The 22870-nt window shown below is 41.2% G+C and overlaps 1 long non-coding RNA gene across 1 annotated transcript; it reads right to left on the minus strand.

Moving 5' to 3' along the window:
* Positions 1 to 13232: 13232 nt before the first annotated feature.
* LOC123429656 lies at positions 13233 to 17317 on the minus strand. The gene is made up of 2 exons (XR_006622728.1): positions 17148 to 17317; positions 13233 to 17044 (listed from the first exon to the last, which is right to left on the minus strand). It is a non-coding gene; the product is annotated as an uncharacterized LOC123429656 (long non-coding RNA).
* Positions 17318 to 22870: the final 5553 nt, after the last annotated feature.

Raw genomic sequence — 22870 nt, forward strand, 5'->3', positions numbered from 1 at the left:
GAGCTTTTTCGTGGTTTCTCCGCCGCCACGAGGCGGAACTTGAGCAGAACCAATCTAGAGCTCCGGCAGGACGATCCTGCCGGGGAAACTTCACTCTCGGAGGGGGAAATCGTCGCCATCGTCATCACCAACACTCCTCTCATCGCAGGGGACTCATCTCCATCAACATCTTCATCATCACCATCTCATCTCCAAACCCTAGTTCATCACTTGTAACCAATCTCCGTCTCGCGACTCCGATTGGTACTTGTAAGGTTGCTAGTAGTATTGATTACTCTTTGTAGTTGATGCTAGTTGGATTATTTCGTGGAAGTGATTATGTTCAGATCCTTGATGCTACTCATTACCTCTCTGATCATGATTATGATTATGCTTTGTGAGTAGTTACTTTTGTTCCTGAGGACATGGGATAAGTCATGCTAATAGTAGTCATGTGAATTTGGTATTCGTTTGGTATTTTGATATGTTGTATGTTGTTTTTCCTGTAGTGGTGTTATGTGAACGTCGACTACATAATACTTTACAATTATTTGGGCCTAGAGGAAGGCATTGGGAAGTAGTAAGTAGATGATGGGTTGCTAGAGTGACAGAAGCTTAAACCCTAGTTTATGTGTTGCTTCGCAAGGGGCTGATTTGGATCCACTAGTTTAATGCTATGGTTAGACTTTGTCTTAATTCTTCTTTCATAGTTGCGGTTGCTTGTGAGAGGGGTTAATCATAAGCGGGATGCTTGTACAAGTAAGGGAAGTACCCAAGCGTCGGTCCACCCACATATCAAACTATCAAAGTAACGAACGCGAATCATATGAACATGATGAAACTAGCATGACAGAAATTCCCGTGTGTCCTCGGGGGCGTTTTTCCTCCTATAAGACTTTGTCCAGGCTTGTCCCTTGCTACAAAAGGGATTGGGCCACTTTGCTGCATCGTTTCTACTTTTGTTACTTGTTGCTTGCTACGAATCATCTCACCACACAATCACTTGTTACCGACAATTTCAGTGCTTGCAGATATTTCCTTGCTGAAAACCACTTGTCAGATCCTTCTATTCCTTGTTGGGTTCGACACTCTTACTTATTGAAAGGACTACGATTGATCCCCTATACTTGTGGGTCATCAAGACTCTTTTCTGGCGCCGTTGCGGGGGAGTGAAGCGCCTTCGGTAAGTGGAACTTGGTAAGGACACATTCATATAGTGTGCCAAAATTTCTTGTCACTTGTCACTATGGATACTAATCCTTTGAGGGGCTTGTTCGGGGTATCTTCACCTTGAACGGAAGCACAAATAGTTGCTCCTCAACCTGCTGCACCTACTGAATTTTTTTGCTTTGAGTTTCCTTCGGGTATGCTTGAGAAACTGCTGGCTAATCCTTTTACAGGAGATGGAACATCACATCCAGACTTGCATCTAATCTATGTAGATGAAGTTTGTGGTTTATTTAAGCTTGCAGGTGTGCTCGAGGATGAGGTCAAGAAGAAGGTCTTTCCTTTATGTTTGAAGGATAAGGCGTTGACATGGTATAGGCTATGTGATGATACTGGATCATGGGACTACAATCGAGAAAGCATCGCTCAAGCTTGGGGGAGGCTTAAATCAATGCTATATTCATGCCCCAATCATGAGCTCTTGAGAGAAATTATCATTCAGAACTTCTATGCTCGGCTTTCTCATGATGATCGCACCATGCTTGACACTTCTTGTACCGATTCTTTTATGAAGAGAGATATTGACTTCAAATGGAATTTATTGGAGAGAATTAAACGCAACTCTGAAGATTGGGAGCTTGAAGAAGGTAAGGAGTCAGGTATGAATTTCACGTTTGATTGCGTTAAATCCTTTGTTGAGACAAATACCTTTAGTGAGTTTAGCGCTAAGTATGGACTTGACTCTGAGATAGTAGCTTCATTGTGTGAATCCTTTGCTGCTCATATTGATCTCCCCAAAGAGAAGTGGTTTAAATTTCATCGTCCTTTAGAAGTCAATGTAGTTAAACCCACTCCAGTTGAAGAGAAAGTCATTGCATATAATGATCCTGTGGTTCCCAGTGCTTACATTGAGAAACCACCTTTCCCTGTTAGGATAAAGGATCATTCTAAAGCTTCAACTGTGATACGTAGAGGCTATATTAGAACACCTACACCCCCTGAGCAAATTAGAGTTGAACCTAGCATTGCTATTATCAAAGATCTTCTATCTGAGGAAGTTGAGGGACATAATATTCACTTTAGTGAAGATGCTGCTAGAATTGCTAGACCTCACATTAGAGACAAACATAGGCCTGTTGTTGGCATGCCTGTGGTTTGTGTTAAGATAGGAGATCATTGTTATCATGGCTTATGTGACGTGGGTACTAGTGTTAGTGCAATACCTCAATCCTTATATGATGAAATCAAAGATGAGATTGCACCTGTTGAGATAGAACCTATTGATGTCACTATTCAGCTTGTCAATAGAGATACTATCTGCCGTGTGGGAATTGTTAGGGATGTTGAAGTCTTGTGTGGTAAAACGAAGTATCCTGCTGATTTCCTCGTTCTTGTTACTGCACAAGATAGCTTTTGTCCCATCATATTTGGCAGACCCTTCCTCAATACCGTCAATGCTCATATTGACTGTGAGAAGCAAACTGTCACTGTTGGCTTTGAAGGTGTGTCACATGAGTTCAATTTCTCTAAGTTTGGTAGACAACCTCATGAAAAGGAGTTGCCTAGTAGGGATGAAACTATTGCCTTAGCCTCTATTGCCGTGTCTCCTACTGATCCCTTAGAGCAATACTTGCTTGAGCATGAAAATGATATGCGTATGGATGAAAGGGATGAGATAGATAGAGTTGTCTTAGAACAATATCCTATCCTTAAGAATAACTTGCCTGTTGAACTGCTTAGGGATCCACCCCCACCAAAGGGTGATCATGTGTTAGAGTTTAAACAGTTGCCTGATACTCTTAAGTATGCCTATCTTGATGAAAAGGAGATATATCCTGTTATTATTAGTGCTAGCCTTTCAGAGCATGAAGAAAAGAAGTTACTAAAAACTCTGAGGAAGCACCGTGCTGCTATTGGATATACTCTTGGTGATCTTAAGGGCATTAGTCCTACCCTATGCCAGCACAAGATCAAAACTGATCCTGAATTCAAACCAGTTGTTGATCATGAAAGGAGATTGAATCCTAAGATGAAAGAAGTACTAAGAAAAGAAATACTAAAGCGCCTGGAAGCGGGTATTATCTATCATGTTGCTCATAGCAATTGGTTGAGTCCGGTGCATTGCGTCCCTAAAAAGGGAGGCATTACCGTTGTCCCTAATGATAAGGATGAATTGATCCCATAGAGGATTATTACTGGCTATAGGATGGTGATTGATTTTAGGAAGTTGAATAAAGCCACTAGGAAAGATCATTACCCTTTGCCTTTTATCGACAAAATGCTAGGAAGGCTGTCCAAACACACACACTTCTGCTTTCTAGACTGTTATTCTGGTTTCTCCCAAGTACCAGTTGCACAATCTGATCAGAAGAAAACCACTTTCACCTGCCCTTTCGGTACCTTTGCTTATAGACGTATGCCTTTTGGCTTATGTAATGCACCTGCCACCTTTCAAAGATGTATGATGGCTATATTCTCTGACTTTTGCGAAAAGATTGTTGAGGTTTTCATGGATGACTTCTCTGTTTACGGGTCTTCCTTTGATGATTGCCTCAGCAACCTTGATCGAGTCTTGCAAAGATGTAAAGACACCAATCTTGTCTTGAATTGGGAGAAGTGCCACTTTATGGTTAATGAAGGCATCGTCTTAGGACATCAAATTTCTGAAAGAGGTATTGAAGTCGATAAGGCTAAGGTTGATGCAATCGAGAAAATGCCATACCCCACAGATATCAAAGGGATAAGAAGTTTCCTTGGTCATGCTGGTTTCTATAGAAGGTTCATCAAAGACTTCTCTAAGATTTCTAGGCCTATTACCAATCTCTTGCAAAAGGATATTCCTTTTGTTTTTGACGATGATTGTGAGGAAGCCTTCGAAATACTTAAGAGGGCTTTGATAACTGCACCTATTGTTCAACCACCTGATTGGAACTTACCTTTTGAGATCATGCGTGACGCTAGTGATTATGTTGTTGGTTCTTTTCTAGGGCAAAGAGTTGATAAGAAGTTGAATGTTATTCACTACGCTAGTAAAACTCTAGATAGTGCCCAGAGAAACTATGCCACTACGGAGAAGGAATTTTTAGCAGTCGTGTTTGCATGTGAAAACTTTAGGTCTTAATAGTTGATTCCAAAGTCACTATTCACATTGATCACGCTGCTATTAAGTACCTCATGGAGAAGAAGGATGCTAAACCTAGACTTATCAGATGGGTTCTCTTTCTACAAGAATTTGATTTGCACGTTGTCGACAGAAAGGGTGTTGATAACCAAGTAGCAGATAACTTGTCTAGGTTGGAGAACGTTCTTGATGACCCACAACCTATTGATGATAGCTTTCGCGATGAGAAATTGAATGTCATCAATGCTTCACGCAGTGCACCGTGGTATGCTGATTATGCAAACTATATCGTTGCCAAATACATACCACCTAGTTTCACGTACCAGCAAAAGAAGAAATTCTTCTTTGATTTGAGACATTACTTCTGGGATGATCCTCACCTTTATAAGGAAGTTGTAGATGGTGTTATTAGACGTTGTGTACCTGAACATGAACAGGGACAAATCCTACAAAAGTGTCACTCCGAGGCCTACGGAGGACACCATGCGGGAGATAGAACTGCACACAAGGTATTGCAATCAGGTTTCTATTTGCTCACTTTCTTCAAGGATACACGTAAGTTTGTCTTGTCTTGTGACGAATGTCAAAGAATAGGTAATATTAGAAAATGTCAGGAAATGCCTATGAATTATTCACTTGTCATTGAACCATTTGACGTCCGGGGCTTTGATTATATGGGACCTTTTCCAAAATCCAACGGGTATACGCATATCTGAGTTGTTGTTGATTATGTCACTAAGTGGGTAGAAGCTATCCCCACTAGTAGTGCTGGTCACAAAACCTCTATCAAGATGCTGAAAGAAGTTATCTTCCCTAGATTTGAAGTCCCTAGATATCTAATGACCGACGGTGGTTCACACTTCATTCATGGTGCTTTCCGCAAGACGCTTGCTAAGTACGATGTCAACCATAGAATTGCGTCTCCCTATCACCCTCAGTCCAGTGGTCAAGTAGAGCTAAGTAATAGAGAGATTAAACTGATTCTGCAAAAGACTGTCAACAGGTCTAGAAAGAATTGGTCTAAGAAGCTCGATGATGCACTGTGGGCTTATAGAACTGCCTATAAGAATCCCATGGGCATCTTCATACAAAATGGTGTACGGTAAAGCATGTCATTTACCTCTTGAGCTCGAGCATAAAGATTATTGGGCAATCAAAGAGCTCAACTTTGATTTCAAACTTGCCGGTGAGAAGAGGTTATTTGACATTAGCTCGCTTGATGAGTGGAGAACTCAAGCATATGAGAATGCCAAGCTTTTCAAAGAGGCGGTTAAGAGGTGGCATGATAATAGGATACAAAAGCGTGAGTTCCATGTAGGTGATTATGTCTTGCTATATAACTCTCAGTTAAGATTCTTTGAAGGCAAACTTCTCTCTAAATGGGAAGGTCCCTATGTTGTTGAGGAAGTATATCGTTCCGGTGCTATCAAGATCAACAACGCGGAAGGTAATTGTCCGAGAGTGGTAAATGGGCAGAGAATCAAGCATTATATCTCAGGTACTCCCATAAATGTTGAAAGCAATATCATCAATACTATAACTCCGGAAGAATAGCTAAGGGATATTTCTCAGCCTGTTTCAGACTCCGAAAACGAAGAGGTATGTGATTCGGTAAGAAAACAGAGTCCAAAACTTTTCTAGTAGGAAATTTTCTCCGTTTTGGAATCTTTGAAAAAATATAAAAATTGGAAGTAGTCCGGAAAGTGCGCGAGGAGGCGACAAGCCTGCACGGCGCGGGCCCACCCCCTGGCCGCGCCGTGAGGGCTTGTGGCCTCCTCGTGCGCCTCCCGGACTCCGTTTTTGTGCAGGGTACTCCTTCTGTTCTGGCAAAAATCATTATATATACTTACGTTTGGTCTGACCCCTGCATCACACAGATTTCCTCTGTTTTTCGTTTCGAGCTTGTTTGTGTTGCAGATCTAGATTGCCATGACTTCCCCAAAAGCTCCGAAGGACAAGATTTTCGAGAAGGTCATCAATCCCTACCTCACGGGAGTGCTGCAACACCCTCAATCTATCGAGATGCGTGAGGGGATGTTGCATATCCGTAATGTTGAGGGGCCTAAGAAGACCGGAAGCGTGGAGACGAGGCTCGAAGCAATGGAGCAACAAGCCTTCAAGTGCCAAGGGATGGTGGAGAGTGGACTCAACGCCAACCACATGATGATCACAGAGTTCACCAACAAGCACAGGATTAATGCCAATGACATTGGGAAGCACCTCTCCGGGCTCTATGACAGGGTTGATCAACCCCAGGGCCAGATCTATGACCTGTACAACCAAAACTGTCAGTATGAGTATAGATTTAAATCAATAAGGTTGGCTGCAGATTTGAGGATTCCGGAGACTCGTTCATCTTTCCATGATGGAGCACCTATGCCTTGGAAGACGGAGGATCAAACTCATGTTGCAACAACTCCACCATCACCACCAAAGGAAGACAACTGAGCATTGGTATGGCAATCCCCTTGGCTTGTGCCAAGCTTGGGGGAGTTGCCCCAGTATCGTATCACCATCACATCTTTTGCCTTTACCTTTGTTTTTAGTTTTCCTTTTCAGTTTTCTTTTGATCTAGTAGTTTAAAAGTCTTAGTGTTTTACTCTTTAGTTTTGCTTTGTGTCACCCCCGATGTATTCTTGCTCGTGAGCCATATAATAAAAAGTTTCTTAGTTGAAGGGCTTTGCCTCTTGCCATGATCAAAAGAGTGAGAATAGAACAAAAGCATGAAAGATCATGTAATTATCTTATGGGAAGTGATGGATTCACATATAAAAAGAATGAGGATTGAAACTTGTTGAGGGTAGGCAAACGTAGACCATGGTCATGGTTGCAATTATTAGGAAGTGATAAAGAAGGAGAGGTTCACATATAAATATATCATCTCTGACACCATCTATGATTGTGAACACTCACCAAACTATTGCATGCCTAGAAGTAGATGTTGGACAAGGAAGACAACATAATGAATTGTGTTTGCTTGGCTCTAAACAATGTTATATGATTAGAGAGCCCTTAGCATGCGACGATTGCTTCCACCTCATATTAGCCAAAACCTCCCACACCAAGTAGAGATACTACTTGTGCATCCATAAACCTTCAAACCAGTTTTTCCATGAGAGTCCACCATACCTACCTATGGATTGAATAAGATCCCTCAAGTAAGTTGTCATCGGTGCAAGCAACAAAAATTGCTCTCTAATATGTATGATCTATTGGTGTGTGGAAAATAAGCTTTGTACAAACCTGTGATGAGGAAGACATAAAAGCGACAGACTGCATAATAAAGTTCTTTATCACAGGAGGCAATATAAAGTGACGTTCCTCCGCACTAAGAGGACACGCATCCAAACCTCAAAAGCACATGACAACCTCTGCTTGCCTGTGCGAAGGGCCTATCTTGTACCTTTACTTTTTGTCCCTGAAAGAGTCATGATGATCTTCACCAATTCCTTATTTTGCCTTTGTCTTGGCTACCGTCACATGCTTGGAGGTAGGCATTCATGAATTATTATTGTTGGAGGTAGGCCTTTGTCCTAATGGAAAGATCTATATTCATATGTCAACTTGGAGGTAGGCATTCATGAATTATTATTGTTGACGTTACCCTTGAGGTAAGCAGTTGGGAGGAAAAACTGTAAAGCCCCTATCTTTCTCTGTGTCTAGCTGAAACTTTGATCTCATGAGTACCACGTGAGTTGTAGCAATTGTAGAGAACGAAAGAATGATTGAGTATGTGGATTTACTTTACAATCTCTTATTTGACTCTTTGTGATGTTGTGATAAGTTGTAATTGCTTCAATGACTAAAGGCTAACGGTTGTTACTTCTCGGTATGGTTCTTGATCCGTGCTTTACTTTGTGAAGGAATTGTCACTTTAGCATGAGAGATTATATGTTGGTATTGCTGTTCTGATCTAGATCATGATGCATGCATGTTCGTATCTTGTTTTCTTGACACCTCTCTCCCTAAACATGTGGACATATTTATTGAGCTCGGCTTTCGCTTGAGGACAAGCCAGGTCTAAGCTTGGGGGAGTCGATACATCCATTTTGCATCATGTTTTCATGTTGTTATTTATCGCTTCTTTGGCTGTTATTTCACTTCACGGTACTATTCTTATGCCTTTTCTCTCTTATTTTGCAAGGTTTACATGAAGAGGGAGAATACCGGCAACTGGAGTTCTGGCCTGAAAGTGGAGCAAAGTTGAGATACCTATTCTGCGCAACTCCAAACGCCGTGAAAATCAACGAAGATTTTTTCCCAATTTATCAAAAATACTGGGCCGAAGAAGTGCCAGAGGGGCACCAGGGGGTGCCCACAAGCGTGCATGGCGCGGCCACCCCCCCCCCCCAGGCCACGCCATGGGGGCTTGTGGGCAGCCCACTAGCCCACTGCCCCCTCTTTTGCTATATGGAGGGTTTTGTCGAGGAAAAAATCAGGAGGGAGCTTTTTCGTGGTTTCGCCGCCGCCACGAGTCGGAACTTGAGCAGAACCAATCTAGAGCTCCGGCAGGACGATCCTGCCGGGGAAACTTCACTCCCGAAGGGGGAAATCGTCGCCATCGTCATCACCAACACTCCTCTCATCGGAGGGGACTCATATCCATCAACATCTTCATCCACACCATCTCATCTCCAAACCCTAGTTCATCACTTGTAACCAATCTCCGTCTCGCGACCCCGACTGGTACTTGTAAGGTTGCTAGTAGTGTTGATTACTCTTTGTAGTTGATGCTAGTTGGATTATTTGGTCGAAGAGATTATGTTCAGATCCTTGATGCTACTCATTACCTCCCTGATCATGATTATGATTATGCTTTGTGAGTAGTTACTTTTGTTCCTGAGGACATTGGATAAGTCATGCTAATAGTAGTCATGTGAATTTGGTATTCGTTCGGTATTTTGATATGTTGTATGTTGTTTTTCCTCTAGTGATTATATGTGAACGTCGACTACATAACACTTTACCATTATTTGGGCCTAGAGGAAGGCATTGGGAAGTAGTATGTAGATGATGGATTGCTAGAGTGACAGAAGCTTAAACCCGGAGTGACAATAGCCGGAACCACTCCCGGAGATGACCATAGTATGAGGAGTTCATGTATTCACTAAGTGCTAATGATTTGTTCCGGTTCTCTATTAAAAGGAGACCCTTAATATCCCTTAGTTTCCATTAGGACCCCGCTGCCATGGGAGGGATGGACAATAGATGGCATGCAAGTTCTTTTCCATAAGCACATATGACTATATACGGAATGCATGCCTACATTACATTGACGAACTGGAGCTAGTTACATATCTCCCCATGTTATCACTATTACATGATGAATGTCATCCGACATAATTATCCATCACCGACACAATGCCTACGAGCTTTTCCTACTGGTCCTTGCTACGTTACTGTTACCGCTACTGCTGTCACTGTTGCTACTGTTACCGCTACTACTGGCACTACTGTTACTGTTACCGATGCTACCGTTACTATCACACTACTTTTCTACTGAAACTTTGTTGCAGATACTAAGTCTTTCAGGTGTGGTTCAATTGACAACTCAACTGCTAATACTCGAGAATATTCTTTGGCTTCCCCTTGTGTCGAATCAACAAATTTGGGTTGAATACTTTACCCTCAAAAACTATTGCGACCCCCTATACTTGTGGGTTATCAGTCATCAACCCTTACTTGTTAGAGGTGATGAAGCACCCTCAAGCAATTCAGATACGTGAGGGGGTGCTCCACATCCAGGATGTTCATGGGCCCAAGAAGAGGGGAACCATGGAGGCCAGGCTTGAGGCGGTGGAGGAGGAGATCTTTAGGTGTCAAGGCATGGTGGAGCGTGGACTCAGTGCCAATTACTCCATGATCACATAATTCACCCATGATCAAAAGGTGGATGGACGGTCCTTGAAGGATAGCATATTCTCCCTCAACGAGCAAATCAATTTTTTGCACTAACAAATCTTCGATCTTCAAAACCAAATATTTGAGTACGAAGCAAGATTTAAATGTATGGGTTTATGTGCCAATTGCAGTACTCTGGAGACTCATGCTTCCTCTTATGACAGTGAGCCACTTCCATGGAAATCGGGGGACATGTTTGCTTCTACCTCATCATCTACACCACCACCTTCATCTTCCTCACCAAACAAGGAGACTTGAGCACACGGGTATGGGCACTCCCCTTGGATTGTGCCAAGTCTGGGTGAGGTGCCCCATTATCGTATCACCATCACTCTTAGTATCTTTATCCATCTTAGTTCGATCTTTAGTTATTTTGTGATTTAGTGAAATAAAAGTTTAGTTCGATCCATCTTTTTAAGTGTTGGTTTCGTGATCTATCTATCTATGTAATTGAGTGAGGCTTATATAATAAAGTTTAGTTTGAGTCTTTGCTTCTTTACGTTCTTGTTGCAATGAAAATAAAGGAAAATAATGAACAAAATCATATGCTAATATTATAGTAAGTAGTGACACCACATAAGAAGAAGTATAAGCGGTAAAATTTGTTGAAGGTTGACAAACACATCACTAGTCTCTGATGCAACACATGAAAGAATTAATAAGGGAAGAGAAGATTTACATGCAAAAACACTATCCTTGACATGTTTTATGATTGTGAGACCCCATTAGTTATAGTATGCCAAAACTGTTGGTGTTGCACAAGGAAGAGAATGTAATGATTTATGCTTGTTCACATTCACGTGGAAGTTATATTGTTATAGATCCTCTAACATGTGGCGCTTTCCCAATATCTTTGCTAGCCAAAACTCCGCATTAAGTAGAGATACTACTTATGCATCCAAAACCTTAAACCCAAATCCATGTTTTAAGAGTGCACCATACCTACATATGGATTGAGTAAGATTCTTCAAGTAAGTTGTCATCGGTGCACAAGGCAATAAAAATTGCTTCTAAACATGTTCGAACATTTAGTGTAAGGGAAGTTAAGAGTTGTATGAACTTGTGATGGCGATAATAAAAGCGATAAACAACATAATAAAGGTTGCTATCATAAGGGGCAATATAACATAACATTCCTTTGTACTAAGGGATTTGTCATACAACCAAAAAGCACATGACAACCTATGCTTCCCTCTACGAAGGGCAAATCTTTTACTTTTACATATTTACTTTTATTCAAGAATCAAAGTATTCTTCTCTACTCATTTTTATTTGCTCTTTTGCAAGCATCATGTGGTGGGGAAAGATCTAGGCATATATATCCAGTTGAATGTGGGTGGTCATAAATTATTATTGTTGACATCACCCTTGAGGTGAATACGTTCGGAGACGACACTTTAAGCCCCTATATTTCTATGTGTCTGATTGAAAGCTTTTGCTCATATGTATGTGGTGGGTGTTAGCAATTATACAAGAGTAAATGATGGTTGAGTTTGTAGACTTGCTTACAAGCTCCGATATGTGACCCTTCCTGAAAATGTGATGAATTGTGTTGAAAAGTTGACTGAAAACATACTTTCTTAGTTTTCCGTAGGGTTTATGCTTCATACTTCGATGTTGTGATGAATTGTTACTTGTTTATGAGAAGTTTTTATGATGAAAATTATGTGATAAAGTATATGATGAAGTTTATTTTCGGTTATAATAATGAGAATAATGCTACTGTGTTTGTATTTTGTTTTTATTGACACCTCTCTCTCAAAGCATGTGGTCATGATTTTGGTTATCGGCTTTTGCTTGAGGACAAGCGAGGTCTAATCTTAGGGGAATTGGTACGTCCATTTTTCATCATGATTTTCTACTTTTATTTATAGTGTTTGTATGCATTATACCACTTTATGGAGAAATTCTAATGCCTTTTATCTCATAATATGCAAGGTTTACACCATGAGGGAGAACGCAAGCAGATGGAATTCTGGACCTGAAAAAACTACATGAGAAATACCTATTCTGCACATATCCAAATGGGCAAAATATTCAGAGGGATATTTTACAGAATAAATAAAAAATACTTGAAGAAAGAAGTACCAGAGGGGGGCTGCTAGGTGGCCACTCGGCACTAGGGTGCGCCAGCCCCCCCCCCCCCCGGCATGCCCTGGTGGGTAGTGGTCCACCTGACCATCTTCTGGTATATATTCACGTTTGACCTAGAAAAAAATAAGGAGCGGACTTTCGGGAGGGAGTGCCACCGTCTTGAGGCGGAACTTGGGCTGGAGCACTTTTCCCCTCCGGCGGAGCGATTACGTCGGGAAACTTCCCTCCCAAAGGGTGAAATCGAGGGCACCGTCATCACCAACAACCCTCTCACCTTGGGGAGTCCAATCTTCATCAACATATTCAACAACACCATCTCCTCTCAAAACCTAGTTCATCTCTTCTGTTCAATCTTGTACCGGAACCTCAGATTGGTACGTGGGGATTACTAGTAGTGTTGATTACATCTTGTTGTTAATGCTTTGTAGTTTATTTGGTGGAATATCATATGTTCAGACCCAATATTCTATTTAATACCCCTCTAATCATGAGCATGTTCATCACTTGTGAGTGGTTACTTTTGTTCTTGAGGCCACAGGAGAAGTCATCTTGCAAGTAGTCATGTGAAGTTGATATTCGTTCAATATTTTGATGGTATGAATGTTGTGATTCCCTTCATGGAATTATGTGAACATCGACTACATAATACTTTACCATCTTTGGGCCTAAAGGAATGCATTGTGGAGTAGTTATTTGATGATGGGTTGCGGAGTGACAGAAACTTAAATCCAAGTTTATGCGCTACTCCGTAAGGGGCTGATTTGGATCTGTATGTTTAATCATATGGTTAGAATATATTCTTAATACTTTTCTCATAGTTGCAAATGCTTGCGGGCGGGTTAATCATAAGTAGGGAGCTTGTTCAAGTAAGAATAGAACCCAAGCACCGTTTCGCCCACATATCAAATTATCAAAGTACCAAACGCGAATTAAACCGACATGACGAAAGTCACTATATGAAATTCCCGTGTGCCCTCAAGAATGCTTTGCCTATTATAAGAAACTATTCCAGTTTGTCCTTTGCCAAAAAAGGATTGGCTACCTTTCTGCACTTATCATTACTATTGCTACTCGTTGCTTGTTACAATTATCTTCCTATCAAGCAACTTGTTACCTCTATTTCAATGCTTGCGAAATTACCTTGTTGAAAACCGCTTGTCATTTCCTTCTTTTCCTTGTTGGGTTTGACACAATTACTTATCTAAACGACTACGACCGATCTTCTATACTTGTGGTCATTAGGTACCTGTACCTGTGGTGTTGTAGTAATTTGTGAGCCACGGGGAGTCAACAATCTTGCGACCATGATATCAAGACTAATTAAGTTATTGGGTGCGGCATGGTTAAGTGGTGAGGTTGGAGCAACACTAAGCAATATTTGGTGGATATCTTACGAGAACATAATTTAAATTGGGCAGTTTACGAATAAACAGGCGTGAGATGAAAATGATCTAGAGGTGATCCTGAACACCTACTTACGTCAGACATAACCCCATCGTGTCCTGAGTCGGAGTAGAAACTAACGAGCACAGACAATCATAGTTACGCACATAGTTGGCAGGTTTTAATTGAGTTTACTTCAATTTTTCTATAACTAGATGTTAAACAAATTTCCAAGTTGCCACATAACCGCATGCATGGCTTTCAGAAAGATATTAACCCTGTAGGGATGCTCCAACTAGTCCATCACAAACTATCACAAGCTGCTCTGGAGAGAAAACCTCAACCTCAAGGTAGCCCAACGTATCACCGATATCCGAGTGGACAAGACATTAATAAAGAGTAAAAAAATTCCAGCAAGACCGCCCAGTAGGCTAGATCCCAATAGGACCCACACGTATCTCTTTCTCACGGCACTACCAGATGAGCTAGACGTCGATTTGGCTGAAACCCCCGGTGACTAGGAGCCGCTGAACATCGCTTGGTTTGGACCAATACTCATGAGGAGCACTCGCCCGGGTTCTTGATTAAGATCCATGGGGTAGCTATTCCCTATGCATTTTTATTAAGTTCTTTAGCAAATTTAATATCAATGTTTGGCTTTGCCGGAAGAGTCTTAACTCAAAATGAATTATCAAGGGGGTCCTCATGACAACCCCAACTGTTTTAAGAGCACTCAATATGGAACATGACACAAGTAACCGGAAACTAGGGCGGCAAAAGAGGAACAAAACACCGAGAAAAAGGCCAATCCTTCCGCCTTCACAAGGTATATATGTGCACTAATTTAAATAGAAATAATAAGATGATATTCCAAATTTCCATGTCAACACATGTATTAACCTGTACCTGCAACTAGCAACGCTATAAGAAGGTTTGAGAAAGCGCTAACTTAGCTAATTAACGTTTGCTAGGATGTGGAGGGGTTAGAGGCTTTTCAAGGCAATGTTTGGAAGCTTGATATTCAGGTGGTAGGCAGAAATAAATAGCTATGGAAATGAGAAAGCTAATCATAAAAAATTATAAACGATATCAAGGTCACGATCATCTTGCCTAGCACTTCTTCTGAGGGATAAAAGTCTAGCTCTTCAGGAACGTTCTCAACGGGATACCCGTACTCGTTCTCTGCACTTGATAGTACCAAAAATAAAATACAACATCCAATGAACACACAACAAGGCACAATTCTTCAGACAATATGATACATGAGTATGGTATGAATGAAGCAGGGCAATGCTACACTAGTCATCTTTCTCATGCAATTATTTAGTTATTACCATTCTGTATAGAACCTCAAGAGTAATTATTTCGACATGCATGACATGGAAAAAATAAATGCATAATGATAAAATTATACAAATGCATATAAAGAACGTCACAAACCGAGTTACAGATCTCTCGAAACTCTCACGACAAGATACAGAAGGCAATGATGATAAAAACAGAATTTGAGAGCGGATATGGGAAATTCCTTAGCATTCCAAGTGTTCCACAGGATTGGGAACGAAATTATTGGTTAAGTAGACCTAAATTTAATTCCAAACAAAGGAGCACAACTAAAACAAAGCACGAAACAATCCAACAAGCAATATGTCCACAAACAGCAACATACCACTTTGTTCAGATGAAAACGAATAGCTACAGCGCCCATCAAGTTCAACCCAAACATGGATATGAAGCTAAAAAAGAGTACAACAACCCCTAACTAAAATCAACATGGATATGTTCATGAACCAATGGCAATCAAGATCCTAATATGGCAACAATTATAACAAATTAGGACTTGGTGAAAATTTCAGTTTTATACTAGCAGTTTTATCATGATGGCATGTTGATAGCAATAAAACTCTATTCTACAGTAAGTTTCATAGCATGAAATTTGACAGGCTCGTAGAGGACAACAATCACTAAAATTCACTCCCACTAACCATGAGCCAAAACTGAACAAAAACAATGGTAGCCTCCTCTAAACATGGCATGATGATATAAGCAGATTCTCAAACTTAGTCAAATTTCACAGGGTGAATTCACAGCAGTTTACAACAACACGGCATGTTTGACAGCAACAATAGCTAAGATGCAAGGCCTATTTTTCAAAGTAATGACTCCATTTAATAGAGGGCAACATGCTATTTAATTCACACCACAATTCCAACACAAAGAACTAGTATATGCTTGGCAATCGTCATGCCAACACAACTATTTGAAATAGTTTTCACACTTAGTCATCTTTCAACATACCCAAGCAACAATATTGAGATGGCATGTTTCGAGCAAGAAAGCTACAAATATACAGGGTTTTCAAGGCGAATAAAAATACCAGGGCCTAGCACTCCCAAAATACTACAACTTTCATTTGACAAGTTTGGCAAAGGGTGCAAGGCTTGCTCCACAAAAAAAAAATAGGCATCATGGTGTCAAATAGCATGCACATCAACTTGCTAAAAAGACAAAACTAATGTCATCATTGGATTCCTTGGACTTTTCTACCCCAAAATTACATATCATAAGCATATGCTCCTGTAGACAAATCACCCACAAACTACAACTCAAAATGCAATTAACTAGGTATAACCTAGTATATGCCAAATTAGCATATGCTCAAAATGGACATGGATAGATTTGGAACTTGCCCTATAAACAAAAATAATCCCGCGGGGGGCACCAGTGATAGTGACACCAAGGCCCCCTAGCTGAATGACAGGTGGGCCATAGCGCTCTCGTCAGCTATTCCATTTAACACTGAGAGAAAAGAATGGGGGCTTGGGAGGATACGAATCAGAGACATCGTGGTGGAGCACTACACCTGCTACCACTGGGCTACGCTACGGCGTCGGATCTAATCGGTTTCTCGCTTCTTAGATCAAGCAAAATGACGGCCACTCTAGCGACCAACAGCCCAGGAGAACGAGGGGGGGGGGGGAGCTCATTCGCTATGCCGAGGGAAGGTTGCGGGGCGAAGGGGCTCGCTTCAAGCTCGAGGAGGATCTCTACTCAGCCATTGCATGGCGGGGCTGAAGACGAAGCAAGGCGATGGCGAGCGCTCGCGGATGCGGCGGGGCGACGCATATTTCCACACGCGAGCTGCGGAAAACTACTAAAGCATGCGCGAGGAAGGGGACGCGAAATAAACCAAAACCCCTCTTTGAAGAACTCCATCAGAGAAGCGCCGAGGCGCGGGGTGCAAAGTGACGGCGAGGCCTACATGGGAGGACACACGCCTGGATCTGGGAAAAAGCGAGGGGAATGGGACAGCGGCTACCTCCACTACCTGCTGACGCTCGGATCTGGCCCGGGTTGCTGCACGACGACGGTGATGTGTTGTGAATCCTTGTCGGGATTCTGCTCCATGAAACAGAGGACGACGATGACCATGCTGCAGGGCTTGGGTCCTAGTGGCGCATGCGGGGATGAAGAAAAAGCTGGGACGAGAGAGGTACCATACCCGTCGTCGAGGGGGCTGCGGCTGTAACGATCATGCCGGAGAGGAGCTTTCTCCCTCTCTGGCCATGGCGAGCAACGACTATGGTGGTGCGACGCGGGACTTACTCTGCGGTGGTGGCACGGAGGGGGAGCAAGGAGGAGAAGGGAAACCTAGGGTGAGGCCCTCGCTTTATAGGGGGGCGCAAAGACGCACTTGGCCACGGCGGCGATGTGTGGTGCTGGTGCTCACTTTTACCGCGGGATAGAGAGCCTGGGAAGGAAGAAAAGTATTGGAGGAGAGTTGCTGCAGGTGAGGCCAGAAGTGGCATCCACGCTGGCTTACCACAAGGGCTCGCGCTACGATGGGTTGTGCTGCACTAGGTTGCGGCTGCTGCGCTTGCTTACTCGGTTGCGGTGCTGGGCTACACTGTTTCGGCGGCTGCTCTACTACGGGTGATGCTGGGTTGCTCGCCCCAACAAAACAACATGGGTTTTAACCTCTTAAATAAAACAATTTTGCAAGAGAATTTAACATGGAAAAAGGAGAGGGTTTTTGGGTAAAGTAAAAATACATCTGGGCTCAAAAAAACCTTCCCTGTAAACAAGACACCTAGGACATTTTTAAAAGGCAAATTTTTAAATGGCACTTAATTAACCTAACAAGCATTTTGGTTTATGCAATGGCACAGGGTGCACAATTCCAAACTAGTTTATTTTAAAGCAGGCAACATTTTAATGGAAGAAGTTGGGCAAGCAAAAAATACCACATTGCTTAACTTGAAATAAAGAGAGGAAGAGATATTTGAAGAATTTGCAAGGAGGGTTTTTCACACATGGACAAACTACTCTTGCAAGCGCATCAACACAACAACATTTCACTTCAACCAACACAAGCAACAAGGAGCATGGCATGATGATATGATGCTATGATGCAAATGCAGTCATGAATAAAACTTTGATATTTGAAACCACATGAAGCAAAACATGGAAGGTTCACTCATGGAAATATTAGAAAGGTTTAGAAATTGCACTTGGGCTGTTATATCCAAGAAGTTGTAGGACAAGAAGGAGATAGTTGCCAAGAAAACCACTCGTGCGGCCACTTCTGCCAAGAAACTGGTGAGGAAGGAGTATGCCAGCTCAGATGCTATGAGAGCATCACAGAGTGCTAGAGCAACTATGACTATTGAGCCCCCAAGGAAGTCTTTGCCTAAAAGGGCAGAAGAGAAGAGGGAAAGAACAAGGTTTGTGAAATCAACTATGCTCCCCTCTACTCCTGAGTACCTTGATGGAGAGGAAGAGGAGGAACCTGCTGTTAAGCCCCCTCCTTCCAAGAAGAAGAATTTGATGGTTGATGTTATGCCAAGCAAGGCCCCATCCAAGAGCAAGCCAACTACTCCCAAGAAACCAGCAGAACCCAAGAGGACAACCAGAGATATCCCAATTGCTGAGAAGAACAAGAGTTCAACATCCACAACTACTCATGAGGAGGAGGAGATGACTGTGCTAATGAAGGTGAGACCCCACCTACGAGAGCATAAAGATGCTTACCGAGTTGCAGAGGACATGAAGAATAGGAGAGACCAAGGGCTAAGGAAGTGGAGAGCAAATGATACCTATGCCTCTAGAAGGAAGACTGTTGTTGATGATAGATTCCACACCAGGGAACAGTAGGATTTCTATGAAACTGTCCTTTTGGACAAGAGCACTGCAGTCAGTAACATCATATATGTCAATTGGGAGTATATCAAGGATAATGAGGATTTCTTTCCCCTTGTGTTGGAGAACTTCAAGGCAATAGACATTGATGCATTTGTTGGAAGGGAGTTCACTACTTGGAACGATGATACGATCATGCAGTTCTACTCCATTGAACACTTCTACTCAGATGGAAGGATCATTTGGATGACTAAGGGAGTCAGATACCGAGTCAACAGTGGACGAGTGGGCTACCATATTGGGTGCCCCAAAGGTAGAAGAAGGAGATCTCGATGTATGTACTTAGGCCAAGATGAATCACAACTCCATGGCGAGTATGTATAATCATATTCCCACTACTGTAACTTCCCGATTCTCGGAATGTTTTAAAAAATCATTTGTTTTATTTGCTAACAAAGCTTAAATTGAGTTTCAATAGTTTGAGGATTTAATTTTAACTAATACCAACCTAAACTAAAATTTGGGTATTATTCTTTTCTTTTAGTCGAACTTTATTTTTTTCTCGTCTTGAGCATATTATTATGCACATCCGTATTTTCTTGAAATGTTTGGAAGGGCGTTTGATTTTTGAGCCTTTTATTCATTTCCTAGATTTCCCTAAAAGGAAATATAATTGTTTTTCATCGCTCACTCCATGGGCCAAAACCCCTAGCACAACATAATTTCTGCGTATTCCTGTGAGAAGCCCACCTCTGTTTCTAGTATTTCCTCTTTTCCAATCTGAAAGGGCTTAGGCCAATCTTTTCTTTCTCTATTTCCTTTTCCACCTGGGCCCTTAGGCCATTTTCTTCACGTGGTGGCTGAGCCCCATGTTTATCACGTACATGCATGAGGGAAACCATCACAAAGTAGTGTACAGAAGTGAAACGCCATCATCAAGTCATGATTGTCGCCCTCAACAATTACTTAAATCGATTCAGTTCCCAGAAACTGATGACTCCACATATTGTGCGTGCGCCTGCTCTCCTTCCTCTTCTTTGTTCGTTCTCAGGAGGAACGTACATAGCAGAAACCTACAACCACATCTGCAGCTATGAAACAGCTTCTCCTTCAATTCCCATAAATCTCAATCATTTTCAGTTCTGAAGATACCTAGACGTGCACTACGATCTCCTCTCTCATTCCCAGTCATTCTCATGCCTATTCTCCCTCCTAGATTCTTTGATGCTTTTCCATCTTCCAGCGTTGCTCATTTCCCAGCCCCCACACTCGAGTGTTTCTCCTTCCCCACCCAGGCATACACGCACGCACCTACAGAAGAACAAACGTTCAGCCTCCTATACAGAGAGGAAACGCACAAGAGAGTCAGCCCTCTACTAATGTCTCTAACTCTTGATTGTTTCCAATTCTGCGAGTATATATATAGATGCGCACCAATCTCCTCTGTCATTCCTCTCAAACCTCCTGCTTTTTTCCTTCCTCGATCCCCCGTCATCCCTCCTGACCTGTTGCTGCTCCATGCACGCAAGTGCTTGTTCCTGGTGACTCCAAGCGTCTTCATCCGTATCCTTGCGCCAGACATTCTTCTCCATGCTGCAGCTCCATTCAGAGAAGAAAGACCGCGATCTGTCCACCACACACGAAGAATACCGCATGTTCGTGTACACTGTTCATCAAGATCGTCGCGTCTATTCGTCGTGCTCGGTGAGTTTCTGTTCAATTCCTTTTACATGTTAACTCAACCACATTTTGCCTATCTCCTAGACATCATAGTTCGGCCTCTTACTCTAGTGGGCCGCGCTCATCCAAAAGTGGGGGCCATATGTTGACATCGACATGATTTCTTAGTTTCCACTCATCATAGGGCCTCATGTTCAACTTATGAAATCCTCTCCATGACCATATGAACCTAGTGGAGGGGTTTGATTACTTGTTTGGACAATCCGACTAAGCATACTTTTTATTATAGTCGTTTATGCCTAAAATCTGATGGTATTTTGAGTTTGATAAAATTCTCTTGTGGGTCTATTATATTGTTATTATATTGTGATATGCCTAGGAGTGCATCCTATTTGTCTTACAATTTTGATGTGGCAAGTGACTTGTTAGATTTACCCTTTTGCCGGTTATAGTTATTTGAAAAATTGTTGAACATGTTATTTCATGTGTATTTCTTTTTGATGCGGTAAGTAGTCATATGATAGATGCATGTACGAGTGTTGTGAATTATTACCATATTTGTAAGGATTTTATTATTTTTTTTATTTCAGTTTTGCACTCCTCTCTTGTGCATGCGCACACAATTTTGTCAATGTTCGTCATGTTTATAGTTTCATAGCATTTCCATTGTTTTGCCTTGTTTCATTATAGAATATTTTATCTTTTTGTTTAATTTATTTATGTTTAACATGGTAAATATATTAGATTATTTCATATATTCGTTCTCAATCATGTTGTATATGCGTTTTGTTTATGTGAGGTCATGGCATGTTATAGGTTAGCACTATCTAATTTATGTATGCTAGTTGTAATGAAATGACGTGTTATCTTAGAACATATTCATATTCCTTGTTGTACGCATTTTCGTTTGCATTAGGTGATGTGGTATATCATGGCTTGAGATCATTACTTATGTACGGTTTGAGTGTAGCACATTGTTGAGTAGTGTTCCTCTTAGTTTATATATGTTTGTTATGCAAGATCACATGGTTGGTTGTTTTTGGGCCACCGTATATTTGTATTGTTATATATATAATTATTTCTTGTGGCATATATCCTTTGTAATGATCATGTATGCTTATTTGTCTTAGTTGATTGCCATGCCGTGTTAGCACGTGTCCAAAGTAGAATTCATGTTTTGGTTACATATTGCAATGTGATTAAATTGCTAGCTTGTACTATATGATGAGGTTAGCCTTCACTTGTAGATTTACATGATGATAGTTTATGATCTCATATATTTTAAATAAGTAGAAATTCTTTTGTTCGAGTATTATCATGCCATGATGTTGTTATTTCATGTGTTAGATCAAGCCTAAGTTGTTTATCTATGTATTCACAAGTTTAGGTTGTACTACATAGAAATGCAGGACATGTTGTTACTTATGCTAGCATAGTATACTGCCTGATATTGTTGATGGCATGATTTAGTTGTTTAATTTGTCTACATGCTTAGTATGATATGTCCATGCGTTGCATGTTTCAAACAACAATTGTTGTGTGCTGCTTTCATGCTTCCAGGTTCATACATGTCAACTAGTCTCCTAGAGTTTTTCTTCCATGTTCATACATGTCAACTAGTCTCCTAGAGTTCGTTCCTATTGCCATGCTTTATTTATGTTAGTTGTTATCAACTAAGTTAAATTCTAGATATGTGGTATATTATATTTGTATCATGTCACAGAAATCATGTGGTGTTCATCCATGCTTAGCATTACATCTAGTTGTTGCATTGTTGTATGTCTAGCTATCATTCATGCAAGTTATATTTCATGTATTATTACATTGCATGTGCTACGGTTGAGTAATTAGTCCATTTGTTCATTCAATATGATTTTCTTTTGTCTCTTGTTAGTATTATGAATGTCTGACACGTGCCGTCATAGTTCATCACATGCTTAGGGTAGTTCATCTTTTATGTTAGTCGAGTTGTGCTTTCCTCATATGTTTAGCGTGTATAGCTTGTTGAGTTATTTCAAATATGTGGTAGTAATCCTATTGCTAGTGGTTACTGATATTTAATGTTTCTTAGTATTAAGAGCATGTCCAAGTTTAGTATATTCTCATGGTTAATCGTATGGTTGATGGTTGTCCTATTAGTTAACACATCTTTATGATCCTATACACAAATGCATTGTGTGAGATGTGTCTTATTATTAAGTTAATTAATTACTTTGTACCATAGTATTTGTTTGTCTTTTTTCTAGAAATGCTTATTAATTTTATTATGGATGATGTTTGATTTTGCTTGTGGTGAACCACTATAAATATTTAGAACTATCTAAATATTTATTTATGGTTAATTCTTACTCTTATTATGCCCCGCTCTTGCTTATGGTATGATGAGATTACAGTAAGTTGTATTAC

This window comes from Hordeum vulgare, chromosome 1H, assembly GCF_904849725.1.
Source record: "Hordeum vulgare subsp. vulgare chromosome 1H, MorexV3_pseudomolecules_assembly, whole genome shotgun sequence".
In the NCBI taxonomy this organism is placed as follows: Eukaryota; Viridiplantae; Streptophyta; class Magnoliopsida; order Poales; family Poaceae; genus Hordeum; species Hordeum vulgare.